This window comes from Miscanthus floridulus, chromosome 12, assembly GCF_019320115.1.
Source record: "Miscanthus floridulus cultivar M001 chromosome 12, ASM1932011v1, whole genome shotgun sequence".
In the NCBI taxonomy this organism is placed as follows: Eukaryota; Viridiplantae; Streptophyta; class Magnoliopsida; order Poales; family Poaceae; genus Miscanthus; species Miscanthus floridulus.
In genome coordinates, this window is record NC_089591.1 from 4696252 (window position 1) to 4710158 (window position 13907).

At 47.4% G+C, this 13907-nt stretch overlaps 1 pseudogene; it reads right to left on the reverse strand.

Moving 5' to 3' along the window:
* Positions 1-4286: 4286 nt before the first annotated feature.
* LOC136495503 (uncharacterized) lies at positions 4287-13432 on the reverse strand (annotated as a pseudogene).
* Between the last annotated feature and the right edge of the window lie 475 nt (positions 13433-13907).

The window sequence follows — 13907 nt, forward strand, 5'->3', positions numbered from 1 at the left end:
GCTAGATAGTTCACAAGAAGCATACAAAACTTTGCTTGAACAATATGAGAACTTTGCTAATCTCAATGTTGAACTATCTACTAAAATTGAGCAACTTAAGGCTAGTGCAACAACAAATGAATGCACAATCAATGATGAGCATCTTGTAAAGAAAAATGAAAAACTAAAAGAAAAGTTAGCTAGCTCATAAGATGCTTATAAAAGTTTGCTTGCAAAAATGGAAACCATGTGCAAACATTGTGATGAGCTAACTAATAAAGTTGCTAATCTTGAAGCCGTTAGTACAACCCCCACCAAGGCATCTAAAAAGAAAAGTTCTATCTTTAACATGTCTAAAAAGGATGCCTCTACTTCTTGTAATGATTTATGTTTAGACTCACCTTTGTGCAACCAAGTTTGTGTTGAGAAAGTTGTTGTAGATACATGCACACAAGAGGTTGCAAAGGAGAATGAGCAACTCAAGCAAGAAGTAGCTCGGCTCACCAAGGACTTGACTCAAGTGAAAGGCAAGGCAAAGCAAACCCAACTTCGTCAAGATAACACCATCAAGGGAGTGAAGAAGCTTGATGAAGGACAAACCGTGGTTTGCTACGTGTGCCACAAGGAAGGTCACAAGTCCTATGAGTGCAAGGTGAAGAATGGGGGAGGAGCAAAGAAGAAAGAGAAAAAGCAAACAAGCAAGCTCTCCAACACCTACACCAACAAGGTGGACAAGAAGGCCTCCACAACTTATCTCTTGAAGAAGAAGAAAAATGACAAGGTGGTGGCCATCAAGGTGAACAAGCAAGCTAACAATGAGGTCAAACGATTTTGGGTGCCAAAGGAAATCATCTCCAACATGAAGAGCACCAAAAAGGTTTGGATCCCGAAAGGGAAGTGAGAAGTCCAATGGACTTCGGGGAATTTGGAGACTTGGCAAAGTATGGATGCATTTCATGGGGTGCATCATGATGGACAAAATCATTGCCAAGTGGGTTAGTGAATACTATGAACCCAAATTCCCCTTCCCATGTTAGGTAACTAGATTCAATTTACTTCAATTGGTATTTGATTTAATTTTTCCTACAATTGGTATCTTTTAGCATCTAGTTACTATTCATGCCTAGGTTTGCATTTGCATGCTTATATCTTTTGTCTTGCATACACTAGGTATTTCATATGGTAGGCTTGCTCGGTTTCATTCTTATTCCTTGGAGCAATCCTACATGGTTTAAAATTGTTTTGCCCTTCAATTGTTCATCTAATATGTGCCAAAGTCCAAATTGTGGATAATTTCTCCCGAATATCATCTTCAAAAATGATTCTCACATTCATGAGATGTCATCTTTCAAGTGGTATTTTTTATTCTAAAAGCAATGTGCATGCTTCCAATAAGTATTCCATACTTGTGTGCACAAATTTAGGGGGAGGTTACTCTACAAGTTGGATGCTTTGAGACTAACACATTTTCAAGCTTATCATGCGTGTAGTAGTCTCATTGCAAGGAAAATGGAGTCCCCGGAGTTAAGCATCATACTTTAAAGATCCACCACTGGTTGCAAGTGGTAGAAATCAAATTGGTTTCCGCATGTGGTATTCCTAAACCAATATCATCATGTTGATTTCATTTTGATATTTATATGCTTTCTCCATGCATTATATAGATTAAATTCCTGTGAGCAAAAATTTGCCAATTATGCATATGCTTTGCCTTCTATCATATGTATGCATATATTTAGGGGGAGCTTTGTCTATATAATGTGAGAGTCAAATTTTGTGATCTATTTACTCTACACACAAAGGATCACAAAGTTTGACCCTCCCTTGTGCTACTAATGTCTTCTTTTTGGTGTTTGATTCCAAAGGGGGAGAATTTAGAGGACCAAAAGCAAGCATTAATTTGTAGTAATGGTCCAAGAAAGGGAGGATAGTGGATTATGGATTAGCCTAAGTAATGGGAAAACTTGTAGGAAGCAAGGCTTAAATCCATAATACCACATGGGGACATTTGCAAGAGCAAGATAAGTTTCTATATAGTCTTACAAGTAGTATCTTTTAGCATCATATAATCTTGCCACTTGCATTGCATCCTATCAAGTAGGTAGTTTTTTAAATTTCAAAATTCTATTATTTGCTTGCTTTGGTCGTGTTGTCATCAAATCACCAAAAATGGGGAGATTGTAAGGAAAATGGACCCTTGGCCCATTTACTTTGGATTTTGGTGTTTGATGATCAACACAACCAAATTGGACTAATGAATTTGCAAGTGATTGTTTTGTAGTTCAATAGGATGCAAGACGTGACTTGGACAAAGGCGACGTGATGATCCGATGATCAACACCTCAAGCAAGACCTTAGAAGCACAAGAGAAGACCCAAGATATCAAGTCAAGTCCAAGCATGAAGATAGGAACCAAGCCGTACGCAAGATCGTGAAGAAACGAGCTCGCAGAGGCGACCGGGCGCTGAAAGAAGCGACCGGACGCTGGACCGGAGGCTCGGCGAAAGGCGTCATCAGCAGTGACCGGATGCTGGACCGGACGCTGGTCGCAACCGAACCGGACGTAGGGCAGCAGCGTCCGATCGAGTACAGAGAGGTTCCAGAGCGGCGAAACTGCGATCGGACGCGTCCGGTGGCAGGTGACCGGATGCTGGCAACGTTCGATCAAGTGTTCGCGGCTCCAATGGTCGAGACGACCGGACGCGTCCGGTCAGGACATGATCAGCGTCCGGTCAGTAGCAGAAAAGCGGGATTTCATCCCCAATGGCTACTTTCTCAGTGGGACTTATAAATACAATCCCCAACCGGCCAAATGAGTAGAGTGGAGCTGAGGAAACATACCAAGGGTGTTGATACACCATCTTAGTGATCTCCACTTGCATAGTGCTTAGCGTTTCATTAGGTGATTAGCATAGGTGTTTTACGAAGTGCTTAGGTTGATTAGACCACCGCTTATGCGCTTGCTCTAGGTTTAGGCCTAGTGTTTAGTGAGGTTTGCATACCTCTTACCACTCGGCGCTTACGAGCACCATTGTTGTACATCGGAGGGGCTTGTAGTCTTGTGAGATCACACCAACCACGTTTGTGGTGTGGCCACCACCGTGTACCGGAGGGAACAAGGCCCACGGCGTTTCGGCCGGAAGCTTGATAGTGAAGACGGCGGGAAACATCCGGAAGAGGCTTGCCGGAAGGCACGTCGGAGACCCACTTGCGCGTGGGGAAGGCCCGAGGCTATCCACGGAGTTACCTGACCGGGAGCTTGGCCCTTGCGAGGGGCTCCAACGAGGACTAGGGGGAAGCTTGCGCGCTTCTCGATACCTCGGTAAAAATACCAGAGTCGTCGACGGGAGTTTGCATATCTCTACCTTGCTCTTTAAGCTTCCGCATTTATATTGTTTACATTACTCCTTTTGCGGTAGAGATAGCAATACACTAGCAAAACCGTAGTTGTACATTTAGATAGTTTATCTTTTGCATATGTTTTGCTAGGGTTAAAAAAAAGGCCATAGTTAAGAGTTAGAATTTTAAGTTGCCTAATTGAAACCCCCCCCCTCTTAGGCGTCACAGTCCCCCTTCAAGGTGGTACATGCAAGGATCGATAGCGTAGCAATAGAGACATTTGCCACGACAAAGTCGTTGAAATAGTCTGTATTGCCACGACCGCCATGCTGTGACAAGTACACCATTTGCCTCACAATTTTACTCGTTGCGAGAGATCATACGCTATTGCCACGGTCGTTGTGCCGTGGCAAAAGTATCATTTATCACGCAATTTTATTCGTTGCGAGAGATCATATGTTGTGCCATGGCAATAGTATCATTTGCCACTCAATTTTATTTGTTGCGAGACATCATATGTTATTGCCACGGTGGTCATGTTGTGGCAATAGCACCATAAGCCACGCAATTTTATTCGTCGCCATATATCATATTGCCACACATAGCAGCTCATTGGCATAGTTTATATTTCAATGGTACTAGCATTTGATTTGTGGTTTAATAAATCATCATGCAAAAAACAATAAACCATAATAAAAGCAATTGCACTCACATATTTAATTATAATCATTCATTCAAATTATTGACAAAACATTGAAATAGTAGCTAAAATCATAAACGAGTCTACAATTCACTCATTATTTCACAATTTTTAAAACTTGCAGCAATACAAGACTTCCTAACATCTATGCAGTACTCGAGGGTTTCCTAGCAGCAACATGTCATCGCCTCGGCTATGTCCTCATTTGATTATGAGCCTCCCACTCAAACCTTATCCACCTACTGACCAAAAGAATAAGATTGTGATATTAGAAAAATATTAGGTTTACTACTTCAGCACATGCATATACTTCAAGGTTCTCTTTCATAAGTTCTCTGCGAGTTCGATACTTCACCAGGTAGGGCTGCCCATGTACTTTGGATGATTTGATTTGTGTAATTTCTCTGTAGCAGGGCTGGAAAATCATATTTTCCTCAGCAACTGAAAGTGTTTGTCTATCAGGTTCTGACTCAATCTCACCCATTTTCATGGCTGCATTTTCCTACATGAAATAACATAATCTGTTAGAGTTGCTTGACACAACCAGCACCTATAAAAAAGGCTTGACGAAAGATTTACTCACATATACTGCAGCTGACACAGAATTTGACCATTTGCCCAGTTTTGTGAGTGGTCTTCCAAAGAAAAAGATCACTTGGTTCTTTACCAGTTTCTTTCTCTCTCTAGGATGCCAAAATATAATTCAACACACGTATTACATCATACAACGGAAGGACCAGATTAGTGTATCTAATGATTACCTGCTCAAAGCTACACTGAGAAGTTTTTTGAACCCATCAGATGCTTGTTTTTTTTGCTGCTGACGGTTGGAGTTCTTGCTGCCAACCTTCTGCGGAATGACAACAGGTGGTATGTAACAATGCAACTTTGGTTTATAAAGTATTTTTTTTGACAAAGTAGATTTTACTAGAACTAACCTTGAATTTATTGGATCCAAAATACAACAGCAAGTAGTGCCACTCAAGAAGGTGTAATTCTTCATGAATATTTCGTATTCTCTCATCATAATTATTATAAGCCTTGTATGTGGCACTCAGAGCTGATCGCCATCCTTTGTACCGCTCCTTGGCAATGTTCCATATTTTCTCTTTTTTTTAAATCCGCAATGGCAATGTTCATGAAGTTCCACCTAAGTTGTTTACAATTAAAAAACAATCAAATGGTTTATCACAATTAATTTTATGCATCACACGAGTAGGAATAAAAAAATAGTACGCAGCGTACCAGTATCTCTTCTGCAATTTGTTATTTGACATCTTCCTTTATATCCTTCTAACCGCTAACTCCAATTAGTGGGGCCCATTTCCTTGTAAACAGTACGACCTCATCGACAAATGTACGGGTGCTAGGTCCAACCGGACCTCCAAGCCTTTCTGAAAATTCAATTGGGAGTTTTTGAGTGCGTTCCTTAACTCTCTTGGTGGCTACTGCTAGTCCTTTAACAGTGCCACGACCTCTTTTCTTGCATTGATTGGAGCCATCTCCTTGCAAAAAAGACAATAACGAACTTGAGCTGTTCTAGTTCTCAATTAAGATATGTGAACCCAGTATTAAAACTATATGAATGATCACAAACCATTTCCCTCTTCCCTTTTCTTCCTTGCATGGCTTGGCTATTTGAGGGTGGTGTCGCATTGCTTCCATTACTTAAATATTATTTTCTATGTTTTGATTGTTGCATCCCTAAAGTCATCCTTCAAATATGTTAGTCACCAAAAACATGTTAGATAAGGTGTAGTTTATATAAAGGTGCTAAGATTCTAAACAATACGAATACATATGCTCAGCAACATAGATGGTATACTTTTGGATTTGTCCTTTGGCAGCTCCTTTAGCCAGTCCTTGTATGCATCAAATGGATCATCCATAAACGGATGCTCATCTTCTTCTGGCTGCTGACTTGGTTGCTTGAGGGGTGTTATGCTCACTAATCTGATTTCCTTCTCCCTCTCATTGTCTTGTAGCATAATCTCTGCATGTCTGGTATAAACGATGGCCTGAAGACTAGCTACATCTCTTCCACATGGCTTCTCGTAGTATAAAAAGTCCCGGACAGTATACCCAAGTTGGTCTTTAAGAGATGTCAAGGTTGCCAATTTTATATCAGCCCTATCTAGTTTGAACATTACATACTCCCTATCTGGAAGTCCCCTCTTCCAATGAACATAGAGTCCAGATTTCACCTGTGGCACTGCATACATAGGACAATGGTTGATAAATAAACATGTTAAAAAAAGGTGGAAGTATTAACCATTGGCAGAATTTTAACTTAAGCAAGAATAAACATGTTGATCTTGATAGCAGCTCTTTTAATTTTTCAGATGAACTATAGTTCAACAGATCTGAAAACCTCACAAATATAGCAGTCTTATATTTCACTTTGCCAAATCAAATGAACCAAAAGAAAGAAAGATTCAGTTAATCAGAAAAGTGTGAAATTTTTAAGGAAATTAAAATTCAGAAGAATTTATGCTCATGCTATTTTTTGTCAATAAAAAATAACAGGTGTCTCACTTGGCTACTTATCAAATGCTAACATTCAGATCTACTACATGGTTACAACAACATCAAGGCAGGAACTGATTCACTAATTTGGCATATAAAAGAACAGCAAGATTAATAGAAGCATGATCACTAATTTGGCAAGTTTCAGAATATAAAAGAAAAGGCAGTACTAGAAAAAATAGCAAATGGATCTGTCAAACAACTCAATGCCTCAAACAGAAACTAAGTTTCCAAACAGTATCACCATCCAATGCCGCGACCTGTACAACGTGTGGAATCTAATAAACTAAGTACTTAAATTGGACTAAAGCCCCAAACCAGTCTGATACTCTTATGCACAAGTAGAACTTGAGTTTTGAATTCGACCTTAGATTTCTGATGACAGCAGTCAAAGCCGACAATCTACCTGGTGCTATATGGACGAGAGAACCCCCTTCTTGTTCGCAGGGTGGCTTCAGCATATCAATTGGCACCCAAGGTGGTGGTGTTGTTGCTGGCGTTGGTGCCCTGATAGAGCTAGTAATCTGGAAGAGCTTTATTGATGAACTGGAGGTAATTGCAATGGCTAAATCTAGAGATCAGCAGCGGTAGAGCAGGTTCGCCCTCCCTGGGAGGCTCCGAACGTGATGCTCTATTTCTGCTTAACTTCCCTAATCAGCCGGCCCTTTGTTATATCTCCCAATGGCCGGCTGGACCTAACAAACTCACTAACAAACTGGCTCCCAGATCCTAACTTATAGGAAAAGATAACTATGGCCTAAAACTAGCCACTAGAGGCTGGCGCCTTCTTCCTGCTGTATTGCTTCCCAATGAAAGCGTCTACAACACTTCCACCCTCCTTTCGAAACAGCTCGTCCTCGAGCTGGAAATTGGGATAGGTGGCCTTGAAATCTTCCAGCAGCTCCCAGGTTGAATCAGCTGGACTTCGACCGAGCCATTGCACCAAAACTTCCCACACACCATGGTTGAGGCGAGCGCGAGCAATGAGACTGGGCTCCGGAACAGCATGGCCATGGACAACTGTAGGTAGTGGAACAATGTCTGCAGGAGTGTTGCCATGGAACTTCTTCAGGAACACCACGTGGAACACATTGTGGATGCATGCCTTAGCAGGGAGCTGGAGGTGGTAGGCCACCGAGCCAATGCGCTCGAGCACCTGGAAGGGGCCAAAGTAGCAGGGCGCGAGCTTGGCATTCTGGCTGGACCTGATAGCTGTCGCAGCGCGCTGGTGAAGGCGGAGCCACACCCAGTCGCCCACACTGAAAGACACATCCCGGTGTGCCGAGTCATGGCTCTGCTTCATGATACTCTAGGCTTGGAGGAGCCGTTCCCTGACAGCAGCCAAGGAACTCATCCCTGGCCATCAGCTGCTTGTCCAGTGCAGCCACCTTTGAGAGACCTGGCTGATACGAAGCCAGAGTGGGCGGTGGTCGACCATACACCACTTCAAACGGAGTTGCCCTCAATGCTGTCTGGAAGGATGAATTATAGCAGAACTCTGCCCAGGGCAGCCACCGCAGCCAGCTCCGCGGACGATCGCCGGCGAGGCAGCGAAGGTAGACGCCGAGAATACAGTTGGTGACCTCTGACTGACCATCAGTTTGGGGGTGGAAGGCAGAGCTGAGGCGCAGCGTGACGCCAGACAGGCGAAAGAGCTCGGTCCAGAAGGCGCTGGTAAAGACCAGGTCCCTGTCGCTGACGATGGAACATGGTAGCCCGTGGAGCCACACAATCTGGTCGAAGAACGCCTGGGCAACAGAGGTGGCGCTGTAGGGGTGGCCGAGGGTGATGAAATGTGCATACTTGAAGAAGCGATCAACCACCGTGAGAACCACCGATTTGCCTCCGACCTTGGGAAAGCCTTCAACAAAATCCATGGCGATGTCGGCCCAGACGGTGTGGGGAACATCCAGCGGCTGCAGCAGGCCGGCTGGATGGAGATGCTCCGTCTTGTTATGCTGACAGACGGTGCAGCCCTGCACGAAGTCGTGGACAAGACGGCTGGCGTGCGGGCTGTAGAAGGAGGCGCGCAGGCGGTGCAGCGTCTTCTGTACGCCTTCATGGCCGGCGCCGTGAGCTGTGGCTAGGATTTGGGGCCACAGTGCCGACGTGTCGGGGACGAAGATGCGGCCACGATGCAGGACGAAGCCATCGACGGACGTCCAGTTCGCCCCAGCAAGGCCCTGGTCAATTTCCTGGCGCTTGGCGATGATATCCGGCAGTGTCTCGGCCTCCGCTCGGAACTCGTGGAACAGATCAAAGTCCGGCCGGGAGAGTGCGCAGGTTGTCAGTACCGCGGTGTCCTCATCACGGCGTGACAGGGCATCAGCAGCCGCGTTTTGCCGGCCGGGCTTGTACTCCACCTTGAAATCATAGCCAAATAGCTTGCTGACCCATGTGTGCTGCGAGATGGTGGAGAGGCGCTGGTCCAAGAGGAACTTGAGGGCGAAGTGGTCGGTGCGGATCGTGAATGGTCGTGCCCAAACATACGGCCGCCAGTGCCGCATGGCCTTCACCAATCCGATGAGCTCGCGCTCGTAGGCAGCCAACTTGGCATGCTGTGGCGCCACAACGCGGCTGAAGAACGCGATCGGTCCTGCGCTCTGGTGGAGGACAGCGCCGAAACCAGAGCCCGAGGCGTCGCAGTCGATGACGAAGGGCGCCGTGAAGTCGGGAAGCTACAGCACCGGACTGGAGGTCAGTGCTGACTTGAGCATGTCGAAGGCGGCGGCGGCGTCATTCCAGCGAAAAGCATCCCGCTTCAAGAGGGCCGTGAGCGGGGCTGCGATGACGCCGTAGTTGTGGATGAAACGGCGGTAGTAGCCCGTGAGGCCGAGGAAGCCACGCAGCGCGCGGAGGGCTCGTGGCATGGGCCAGCTCTGCACCGCTTCAATCTTGGCCGAGTCCATGGCCACCCCTGCCTCGGAGATGAAGTGGCCCAGGTACTCCACCCGACGCTCCACGAATGAGCACTTGGAGCGCTTCAGGAATAGGCTGTGGGCGCGTAGTGTGGAGAGGACAGCACGGATGTGTTGCAGGTGTGCAGCGAACGACGTGCTGTAGATGAGAATATCATCTAAGAACACGAGCACAAAGTGGCGAAGGAAGGGGCGGAGAACCTCGTTCATAAGGGACTGGAACGTCGCCGGGGCATTGGTCAAGCCGAAGGCCATTACCAAGAACTCAAAATGCCCATGATGAGTTTGGAACGCCGTCTTGTGGATGTCATCGGCGTGCATGCGGACTTGATGATATCCGCTGCGAAGATCGAGCTTGGTGAAGTAGGTGGCACCGCGGAGTTCGTCAAGAAGCTCGTCGACGACGGGAATGGGGAAGACGTCGCGCACTGTTTTTGCATTGAGTGCGCGATAGTCGATGCAGAACCTCCATGAGTTGTCCTTGCGCACGAGGAGGACGGGCGATGAGAATGCCGAGGTGCTTGGGCGGATGATGCCCTGGTGGAGCATGTCGGCGCACTGCCTCTCCAGCTCATCTTTGAGCAGCTGGGGGTAGCGGTAGGGCCGTACTGCGATCGGGGCCATGCCTGGTAGGAGATGAATCCGATGATCGCAGGCACGAACTGGAGGCAGTGACGACGGCGTGTCGAAGATGTCGCCGAACTCAGCCAGGAGTAGTTGGAGGAGGTCCAGGTGCTCGGCGGCGTGGAGAGCAGGGCCCCTGGGGGCTGTGACGCCAGTCCAGCGAATGCGGCGATCCCGGCGCCAGAACGCCATGGTCTGGCGGGCGAGGTCCCAGAGGATGGGGCCCAGGGACCGGAGCCAGTGGCAGCCCAACACGAGCTCGTAGTCGGGGAGGGGCAAGACGAAGAGGTCGATGTGGAACTCCTCGGTGCCAATGGTGACGGGGACGGCGACGCAGACCCCGGTAGATGGGACGCGTTCCCCGTTGGCAACGCCCACGGTGAGGCCGGGGCGCGGAGCGGGCTGGAGGCCGAGGTGACGTGCAGTATCCGCGGCGATGAAGGAGTGAGTGGATCCCGAGTCCACCAGAGCCCGGATGGATGTGCCTGCGACGGATGTGGCCAGGTGCATGGTGTCCGCCGTCTTGATGCCGGTGAGGGCGTGGATGGAGATCTCGACGTCGTCGGAAGGGGAAGACTCCTCCACCGCAGCGTCCTCAACTGGTGTATCATCATCGAGCTCCATCAGGTACAGGCCCTTCTTCATGCAGGCATGGTCCTTCGTGAATTTTTTCGGACAGTTGAAGCAGAGGCCCTCTGCTCTGCGTTGGGCCATCTCTTGCGGTGTCAGTCGCTTGAAGCGCGGGCCTGCTGGAGGTGGGCCTTTGGTTGGAGCCGGCGGCGTCGGCAGCATAGTTTTGGCCGCGGGAGGAGGCGTGTGCGGTGCGGAGTCGCGGGCAGGGCGCGCGGCCGAATCGGCGGGTTGGTGCGGGTGGGGGCGCGGCTCGTAGAGGAGTCCTCGTCCTCGTCCAACTCCAGGCGCCGTTCGAAAGCCCGCGCGAGGGCCATGGCGTCATCGAGCGTGGCCGGATGTTGGAGCTCGACGTCTGTCTGTAGCGGATTGCGGAGGCCGCCGGTGAAGATGTCGATTTGGTCCTGCTCCTGAAGCGGCCTGCAGCGCGCGAGCATGGGCAAGAACTGCGCCTTGTACTCCTCGACCGTCCCTGTGCGGCGGAGCTTCATGAGGGCGCCGAGCGGGTTGCTGCGCGCCGGCGTCCCGAACGCCCGCTGCATCTTGTCGACGAAATCCGGCCACGTTGGAGCGCCGTGGTTCTGCTCCAGGCGGTAGTACCAGTCCTGGGCAGCGCCTTCCATGTAGAAGGAGGCGAGCCACACGCGCTCGTCATCCGCCGTGCGATCGGCGCGGAAAAACTGCTCCGCCTTGTGAAGCCATGTGACCGGATCGGTGCTGCCGTCGTAGCGCGGAAACCGGAGCTTGTGCTTCCCGTGCTCGCGTGGGGGTGGTGGGGGAGGGGCGCCATGCTTCGTGTCCTTGCCACTGTGGGAGCCGCCGGTGGAGTGGTGGTCCGATTGCAGTCGGTTGACGGCTACATTGAGACGGCTCTGGTCGCCCTTGATCGTCGTCACCTCGTTCTTGATGGAGGAGAGATCGGCGAGGATGGCATCCAGAGTGGTCTTGAGTTCGTCACCCATGACAGGCGAAAGGATCGAGAGGTCTCTGATACCAGATGATAGAGCTAGTAATCTGGAAGAGCTTTATTGATGAACTGGAGGTAATTGCAATGGCTAAATCTAGAGATCAGCAGCGGTAGAGCAGGTTCGCCCTCCCTGGGAGGCTCCGAACGTGATGCTCTATTTCTGCTTAAATTCCCTAATCAGCCGGCCCTTTGTTATATCTCCCAATGGCCGGCTGGACCTAACAAACTCACTAACAAACTGGCTCCCAGATCCTAACTTATAGGAAAAGATAACTATGGCCTAAAACTAGCCACTAGAGGCTGGCGCCTTCTTCCTGCTGTATTGCTTCACAATGAAAGCGTCTACAACATGCCCTGAGGAGGAAGCGACATCCTGGTTGGAGGCAGCGTTGGCGGCGTGCTGGAAAGAGGCGGCGTCAGGAGCGTAATCTTACGTTAAGCAAGAATAAACATGTTGATCTTGATAGCAGCTCTTTAAATTTTTCGGATCAACTATAGTTCAACAGATCTGAAAACCTCACAAATATAGCATTCTTAAATTTCACTTTGTCAAATCAAATCAACCAAAATAAAGAAAGATTCAGTTAATCAGAAAATTAACTGCACATTCTGTGAAATCAATCAGAAATTGTCAAAGTGAGGTGTCACAATTGGGTCTGAATGAGTCACTGTGATCTTTAAATAGACTCAACTCATGAAATTGTAATTCGTCGGCGCAGTATATTCGTCATATTCACACTATCTGACTAAAAGAGGAGCGCACACTATGATTCATTTTCACACTATCTAACCAAAGGGATAGTTCACACTAACAACAGTAGCATACTAACAGCAGTAGACATAGCAGGTACCATTTCACACTAACTGAAATTTCAGAAAATTCATATTCACACTAACACTATTAGGTACACTAGATCAGTCCATGTTCTGCCCATTTATCTAACTTGGTGTCACATATACAGACCTGAATAGCTACTTGGCCTCTTAACCCTTATAGTGCATTTTCCTCAAAAAAAATGTACACAAGGATGATCAATAAAAACATGATGTACACAAGGATGATTTTTTTTTTTCACACAAGGATGATGCTGTCAGTTATTTCTCTGAGATGTGATGACAGAAACAGCACACTCACAGCATCAGAGGGTTGCCTATAGCTGAATGCATATATGAAAAATAACAGATTATATTGTCAGGAGGTTATAGCTGGATGCAAATGAACAACAGCAGGGAGCTATATTGTCAGATTCAACTGAGAATGGACATAAAAAATAACATGTTTCTCACTTGGCTACTTGTCAAATGCTAAAATTCAGATCTACTACATGGTTACAGCAACATCAAGGCAGGAACTGATTCACAAATTTGGCGTATAAAAGAACAGCAAGATTAATTGAAGCATGATCACTAAATTTGGCAAGTTTCAGAATATAAAAGAAAAGTACAACGTGTGGAATCTAATAAACTAAGTACTTAAATTGGACTAAAGCCCCAAACCAGTCGGATACTCTTATGCACAAGTAGAACTTGAGTTTTGAATTCGACCTTAGATTTCTGATGACAGCAGTCAAAGCCATCAATCTACCTGGTGTTATATGGACGAGAGAACCCTTCATCTTCTAGTTCGAGGGTGGCTTCAATATATTGATGGGCGCCCAAGGCGGTGGCGTCGTTGCTGGCGCTGATGCCCTGAGGAGGAATCCTGGCTGGAGGCGACGTCGGCGGCGAGCTGGACGGAGGCGGTGCCATGGCCCTCACGGCCACGGGTTCTATTAGATCGCGATCTAATTTTGGGGGAGGGGATAGGAATAGGCAGGCACGGGGGAGGTTACACCGACGATATATGGCTCTTTTTCTTCTTCTTTTTTTCATTTCTGCGCAGAAATTTGGTGGGATGGGAAACGCTGGCAAAATTTGGGAGGGAATCTGGTGGCGCGTTGTGGTTTTGAGCCTTGGCGCGTTCACGTGAGTTTTAGGCGGTCCAATGGACACAAAGAAATTCATTTAAACTTGTCTCAGGGTTTTGGTGGGAAAATTTGGGAGCTAAATTTCTCTAGAGACGGCTTTTCTCTATGACTAACAAATAATACTAGTAGTAGTATGCCCGTGATAACGCTACTATAAAACCCAAAACACGATCAAATTCATGTCACAATTTTATATGGGCACTTTTCAGACAAATAAACATAATTTCACAAATATAATACCCAACTTTTTACATTGT